At 45.8% G+C, this 7,594-nt stretch overlaps 1 long non-coding RNA gene across 1 annotated transcript; it reads right to left on the bottom strand.

Annotated features, from left to right (window-relative positions):
- Positions 1 to 222: 222 nt before the first annotated feature.
- Positions 223 to 1,079, bottom strand: LOC115559143 (uncharacterized). Its single transcript, XR_003979434.1, has 3 exons — positions 1,025 to 1,079; positions 454 to 574; positions 223 to 268 (listed from the first exon to the last, which is right to left on the bottom strand). It is a non-coding gene; the product is annotated as an uncharacterized LOC115559143 (long non-coding RNA).
- Positions 1,080 to 7,594: the final 6,515 nt, after the last annotated feature.

The raw sequence follows: 7,594 nt of genomic DNA, 5'->3' as shown, positions 1-7,594 counted from the left end.
AAGCAGTAGAGAGTAGTGAGGTTAGTGACAGACGTGAGGGAAAGGCGTGTGGAAGCACACGGTTACATGTGGGGTCAAGAAGATCACTCCCACTGGAGGTCATTGATCCATCAGCCTCAGACTGCTGAGCTCAGCAGGTCTTCTGGAGGACGAGGCTCAGATGAACTGAGGAGACGGGACCAGCAGGATGTCAGGATCAGGGCGGGTTTAGCTCAGGTTTGTCTACCCCCGACCAAACAGGATCAGGTGAGGTTCAGCTCAGGTGTGTCTGCCCGGACCAAACAAGGACAATGATTAGGTTCAATATTCAAAAGATGCAACATTATCTGAACCAAAGACAAGTCATTAAGGAGCAGGCAGGCTTTAGGTCGCCTTGCTCAAGGACGCATCACTGTATTCTGAGGACTTGAACCCGGCACCATTGGTTTGAGAGTTGAACCCCCAACCCCCTACCTAGTCCACTATGTCCAGATAATGCACATTTATGAGGAAACCCTGATGGTAGAGTCCTGCTTGTCCTCAGGATTTGCCTTCCAGATGTATGGCTTCTCCATCAGTCCTCCAGATTCCTGGTCTGGTTACAAACGTAATTTGTCTCTAATGTAAGGTAACAAACACAGTAGTAGTTGGGCTCTAATGTAAGGTAACAAACACAGTAGTAGTTTGTCTCTAATGTAAGGGAACAAACACAGGAGTAGTTGGGCTCTAATATCAGGTAACAAACACAGTAGTAGTTGGGCTCTAATGTAAGGTAACAAACACAGTAGTAGTTTGTCTCGAATGTAAGGTAACAAACACAGGAGTAGTTGGGCTCTAATGTAAGGTAACAAACACAGGAGTAGTTTGCTCTAATATCAGGTAACAAACACAGTAGTAGTTTGTCTCTAATGTAAGGTCACAAACACAGGAGTAGTTGGGCTCTAATGGCGCGTAACAAAGTAGCAGCTATAGTATGCCGTAACTTGTACTGGACAAACTAATCCTGCGTTGCAACAAGTCCACTGTTTATTTCAGGCAAACTTACGAGGATCCTGGTTGGTGGAGTGATGTCGTCCTCCAGAGTCTTGGTTCCTCCATCAGCTCTCCTCAGCCAGAGTCCTGGTCTGGAACAAAGCGCACCCTAAAGTGTGGTAACAAACATGTAGTTTGTCTTATTTTTAAGCCCTTTATTTCCAGTTTGTTTGGTTAATACAAACTTACAATCCTTGTTGGTAGAGTGATGGTCATCCTCCAGATTCACGGCTCCCCTACCAGCTCGCCTCCGCTTCAGAAACACGTTCTGGTAAGAAAACACAGCGGTAGTTGGTTAACGCATGTCAAAGTAACAGCTGTATTTTGCCCTTTAAGTCAACCACGTAAGTAAATACAAACTTACGAGGAATACTTGTTGGTTGATTCCTAGTCGTCCTCCAGTGTCTCAGCTCCTCCAGCAGCTCTCCTCAGACAGAGTCCTGGTCTGGAACAAACAGCGGACGTCTTGCTTCAACATGTGGTAAAACAGATGTAGTCGTCTGGTATATATGGTACAATCGCCGGTAGTTTGTGGTAGCAGTATACTAGTGGCAGTGAGTGTGATGATCACTTGAGAGTCAAGCTCCATCTACCCAACGACAGTCATTCACCAGGAAGGCCCTCCACCAGGCAGGCCCTCCACCAGCTCCTCCATCAGCCCAGGGCCTTCAGCACGGCTCCTCCATCAGCTCCTTCAGCACGGCTCCTCCATCAGCTCCTTCAGCCATGGATTCCTGGTCTGGTTTCAAACAGTTGGTCTCAGCAGTAAATCACCTGGGACACAACACACCCCACCTCCTGTATCTGAGGTTCACTTGTAAAATGGAAGACAAATTTAAACACTTAAATTAGACAACGTCTGCAGATTTTCGCGTTCAGCAATTCATCCACTACGGTCGTAGCAACACTAGTAACATTAATGGCTTATATGACTCTTGCATAACCCCCGTATGAATTAACTCACAGCTTGGCACAGATTTAAAGTCATAAGATGATCAAAACCAGACCTAAACTACCGTGGATTTTAGTGTTTCAGATGAGCTTGGTGATGGTTACCCTCTGGTCCGGTGCTGCAGGCCCCTGGTCTCCAGCCTCAGTCTCCGGTCCACCCTGGCACCACAAGCCTCCGGTCCCCAGCCTCTCAGCCTCGCCTTTGAGCTACAGCAGCAGGTTTATATCAGCATTTGCCCATCAATAAACTTATTTGACTCATCCGAAACCGAGTTACCCAATTAATTGAACTATTATTTTATAACTCAAGGCCAGAAAAGACTTGAGACCAGACATGAGCATCCCGTTTTTGGGAATGAAGACAGAGCAGTCCACAAGTTTAAAGAAGTGGTTCAGGCCATGCATCGAAACTGACCTGAGAAGACCACTCGCTCAAAGCACTGGCCTGTTCTGGAGGACTTCTGACAGGAGGTGGAGGTCTGGCTCTGGGTGAGGAGGTGGAGGTCTTGCTCTTGGTGAGGAGGCAGACACCTTGGGACAAACTACATGTTACCTTTTTAACCTTGTACAGTTCTAGAGTATCTTCTACTGTAACATGTTGGAACGACGGCCATTCGTTTAGCTTTAATATCATCCAGTTGGTAACTCTGCACCAAAGTCGTTGTTTAACGTCATTCCATTGGGTAGGGTTCAACTTCTGTGGCAATTAATGACAGCAGATATTTAGAAGGTACAAAAGCTGAAACAAAGAACACGAAGCAGTATCGATATTAAATCAAATATACTCAGCCATATTCAGGTGCTGGGTTCCGTTGAAGAAATGTCAAATTATCTTCCACCTTGAAATGATTTTCAGCCTTCCCTGATGTCAAAAATGGGCCCGCAAGTAGAACGCCGTTTTGTACGCAGTGAGAGTGCCGCAACGTCATCGTTGTTAAAAGTACGGCGCAACCATCGGAAATTAACATATTGTACGACGTACGTCTCAGTATGTATTCAATATCAAACTTTAGTTGTGTAAGATAGGGGGCAACAATTCCCAATGGAAACCGAAAAATAGTTTCCGTTGGCAACGCCTCAAGGTTACTCAAATACATCAAGAACGTTCCGCCAGATTCCCTCAGGGGACTCCCGTCAAACTAAATGCCAGGTGGTTTCTTATGGTCGTCAAGACTACAACGTTCTATGCTAACCATTGGGACTAAATCAAGTGACCGCACTCAGAACCTTCCACGGCGGGAAGCACAAACCGTCCGACTGGAATCCGAACATTCCGGCCGGAACCAACCAAAGAAAAAACCGAACCAGCGCCTCACCTTGAGCTGAACGGAGGAAGATCCTGAAGTCCAGCGATGGTCTTCATTAAAACACAGCCAACAGACTTACCTTGAAGAGATCTGTTTGTTGCTGTTGGTCATTAATACTATTCAGTGTACCTTTACATTATTATGCACCCAGTGTGTACAAGTTATATCACTCAAAACCATACGAAGAACCAAACTACCATGTACGTCCCCCAACAACTTTAAACCTAAAATCCTGGAATCATTCATTACAAAACCGTGTCTACATTTTACAATTATCTAGATTATTCAGGGTACAAACCATACAGAGCAAATCTAAACGTTGAGCTCACAGAGAGCCGACCATAGCCCTGCAACGTCACCCTGACCGCCTCATCACCAACAGCAAATCATGCCAGCCAGCCAACACATGTAAAGCTCCAGTGGGAAGTGGGCATCTGAGTGAAAGGACTGCCCATAATAAAAAGAAGCCCAATTCCTGAACTATCCAACCATCTTCATGGCTTAAAGATTTACAGACTTCACATTCCATTGTGTTCTAATCACCTTAGTCTGCTCCCTCGTTACTTATAAAACTCTACATCTCCATCACTAGAGTGTTGCATCCTACTCATGGGGGTGTGGTCTGAGTGAGCAGAGATGCATGCTGGGATACAGTGCTGTCTGAAGTCCTCAGTTCCATAGACACACCCCTCAGGAGAAACCAAGTGTTTGAGAATCTGTCGACAGTTACATGAGCTGGAATATCCTTCAAGATGGCGCCAGGATTCTCAGAGGAGAAAGGCCAAGAGGAAGATGTGTGGGTTCTTCCTCGCAGCCAGTGGAACACAACAATGGTCTTCATCAGAGTACCATGGAACACTTTGAAACATTCTCCTCTTTACACCTTGAAGCCCCAGTGAAGGTTTCCTTACCTCCTCAGCTGAAGAGCACAACTTCAGCTCGAAGAGCGCACTAGCTGGAGTTCCCGGATTGGTTCTTCAGCTAGTCCTGTCCGAACCAATTACAGTTTAGCCTGAGAAGACGTGCAACTGAGAGCAAGACAATATCCACAGGGCTCTCCATCAATCCAGCCAGGTAGGAAGAGCCGTCTCATTACAGGTCTGAAGGTCATCTTGAATATCCATTTAGGTCCCTTTCCAACGTCAGACTCTCCTTGTGGAATTCCTTTTGGTGTCCATCCTCCATTGATCCTGATTGGTGTAGTCCTAGTTTGAAGTCACTGATCTGAACACGCCGCTTGCATCCTTTTACACTCGAGTTGGATACTCTCCTTCCTGCCCAGTGTGTTGGATCTCGCGCCGGCGCATCGCTCAGGGCTCTTCATGTCTACCGGAGGCCCTCAAGTAAACATGTGGCTGCCCATCAGGCATGATTTAGTTGACCATTCCAATATCCCAAGCCAATCACACAGAGCCCCCGTATGATAATTATCACTGTCAAAGCAAGCCGGACACACACACATAGAACCCAGGACAGGCACGTAGAACCCCATGCCAGGTGTGAGTGGGAGACACGCACACACAGTAGTAGAACCCTAGTGATGCTCAAAAATCGTCCATCATGTCAAACCCAAACACCACTGAGCCATAAAAGGCCAAACAATCATGCAGGGTAAAAACCTCAAATAACATTCCATCATCCCCCCCAGCTCTCCTGCCAGGGCACCCATGACTGAACAACCAATGTCTCCAGAGACGTAAATTATGCACAACATTCTTCAGTGGCGTCCCACATTGGTGATGGATTATGCTTGGAGTCTCCAAAATGTGTCCAAGGTTGATTCAACATCTCTGAAGTCATGTCTTTGTAGTCCAGTTTCCTGAATGAGGGGCCTTCACAGATGCAAATGGTGCAGCTTTAGTCAGCCTGAGGACAGGAAGGAGATCATCTGTTCAGAAGACCACCCAGTGGAGGGGGGTAGCTCTTGAGGAGCAGGATCCATATGGGGATGGCCCCAAATAAGACCTTCTTGGAAATGAAACTGTTCCTGAGGAGTCACGATGCCCGGAGGGGACTGTTGAATGTGTTCCATGGTTCTCTGTGTCAGACTGAAGTTGTGTTTTAGTCGTTGGCGTTTCTCCTTCTGAATCCCCGTCTCCATCTTTAATAACATTCCAGTCCATGTAACTGACGACACGACAGTTTCTCAAACACTCGGTTTCCCCTGAGGGGGCGTGTCTACAGACCTGTAGACTCGAGACAGCTCTGTACCCCAGTATGCACCTCTGCTCACTCAGACCAGGAGAGTAGAATGAAGAAGACTGAAGATATCAGAACCCAACCCAACCCATTACTCCAGCTTACAACAATAACTTGGAGCCTGTAACCATTTTAACAAATTAAAACCAACATAAACCAAACACCTAAGCAACCCATGAACCAATAAAACATCTTACTACTCAGATCAACCTTCAGGTAACAGGTTAACTCACCAGGAAGCCAAAATACATCAATGTGCCCAAGAGTAATGAGAAATTAATGACTTACAGTTTGCAGTTATGCTTCAGGGTTAAGTTGGGATACTCACAGAACTGCAGTTAAATATCCATGATAGACCTTTGAAGGAAGGAACAGTTTACTCGTGGTACAAATTTCAAACGAGTTAAACCACCACAATCCCCGATTTCCTTCACACATCAGTGATTTATATTCAACATACAAGTCACATCAGTTCTACTCACATCAGGTTCAGATGAGATGCTCCTCTTTACTTCAATAAGTCTTTAACCTGTGAAATTGGAAGAGATGTTAAGTCACAACAGACCTCAAAAACAGACACAAACAAATGTACTGTCCGTTCCCTTTTAAGTGAAACGCACCAGATGCAACCAATTAAGAAAACCACCTGGCAGGCGAGCTGCGGGCGGTGAGTTAATTAGTAAAACTCAATGCAGGTTCGGCACCCTGTGGTCTTCTTGGAAACAGTGAGGGGCTATATCAGCTCTGTGTTTGATCTTAAATTACCATTTTAATTAAAAGGGATGAGTCTGATTTGAGTGATTTAGATTCAAACTTCTAAACGAAAAATGTCTTCATTCAATTCACCTTACTGTGTGCGCGAGTGAGTGTGAGTAGGAAGCTTTCATCAAAGAGACCAGAGAAACTGGTCACTGCTCATTCACTGGTTAAACTGGAGTCATCGCCTACCCCCCCCCACACACACACACACACACACACACACACACACACACACACACACACACACACACACACACACACACACACACACACACACACACACACACACACACACACACACACACACACACACACACACACACACACACACAATATATTGTGGGTAACCCGGTCCTCGATGTTGCCGGGTTCCACGTACAAATCACGCTTGGCAGGAACGGTTTAGGCCGATCACGACATTTATTACGTACCTACTGAGACAAGCTAAGTAAACGCGGTCTCTAGGGCCTCCGTGGGCCTCTAGTCTCTCGCGGATCACAGCGCTACCTTCTTCCTTGCTCCTGTCCCTGGTTCCCCAAATGTCAGTCCTCGTGCTCCTTTTATAATGGCTCCTCGGCTTTCGGCCAGGTGTCCCTCAATCGAGCTGATTGGGGTTCGGTCGGTGCTCTCCGTCGCCGGCTGGTGGGTGACGGTGGTATCGGCCATCCAGGACCAACCCTCGGGCTGGTCCGGGCCGAGGTTTACGGGGCGGGATGCCAAAATATACACGCACACACCATATAGATACGCACACACCATAGTTACACACCATATAGATACACCATAAAGATAAACCACACACCAAAGATGAACTTAATATAGATACAAACTAGATAGATTTTTGGAGAATCTTCATACTGAAGGGTATAGTTCTTCTGAAGCAGATGTGCTGTGAATTCCAATATTAACACAACTGTATCAATGACCTACAAAAAACATTTGTGTGTGTGTGTGTGTGTGTGTGTGTGTGTGTGTGTGTGTGTGTGTGTGTGTGTGTGTGTGTGTGTGTGTGTGTGTGTGTGTGTGTGTGTGTTTGTGTGTGTGTGGTCATTGCAGACGGTTTGCTCATTTCACGGAGGAGGGCAGAGATGGCAAGAGGAACTCTACCACCTTTCTTCTGTATCCCGAGGAAGCGCGTGTGTGTCCAAAATGGAGGAGAAATAATATTTGTCTTTTCTCTATTTTTTATTGGTTTATTTGAAGAGAAGAGCAGAAAATAAAAATGATAATAATAGATACCAATTCCAAGAAACATATTATTTGAATCGAAATGAAATCATATATTGATGGTTATTAAGCACACAATGTACAACTCAAGAAAATAAAAATGCAGACGTTTTTTGCAAAGCAAACAATTTCTGTTCCCT

Source organism: Gadus morhua, chromosome 14, assembly GCF_902167405.1.
Source record: "Gadus morhua chromosome 14, gadMor3.0, whole genome shotgun sequence".
In the NCBI taxonomy this organism is placed as follows: Eukaryota; Metazoa; Chordata; class Actinopteri; order Gadiformes; family Gadidae; genus Gadus; species Gadus morhua.
The sequence above is the reverse complement of the archived record's forward strand: the minus strand, read 5'-3'. Positions and strand labels throughout refer to the sequence as shown.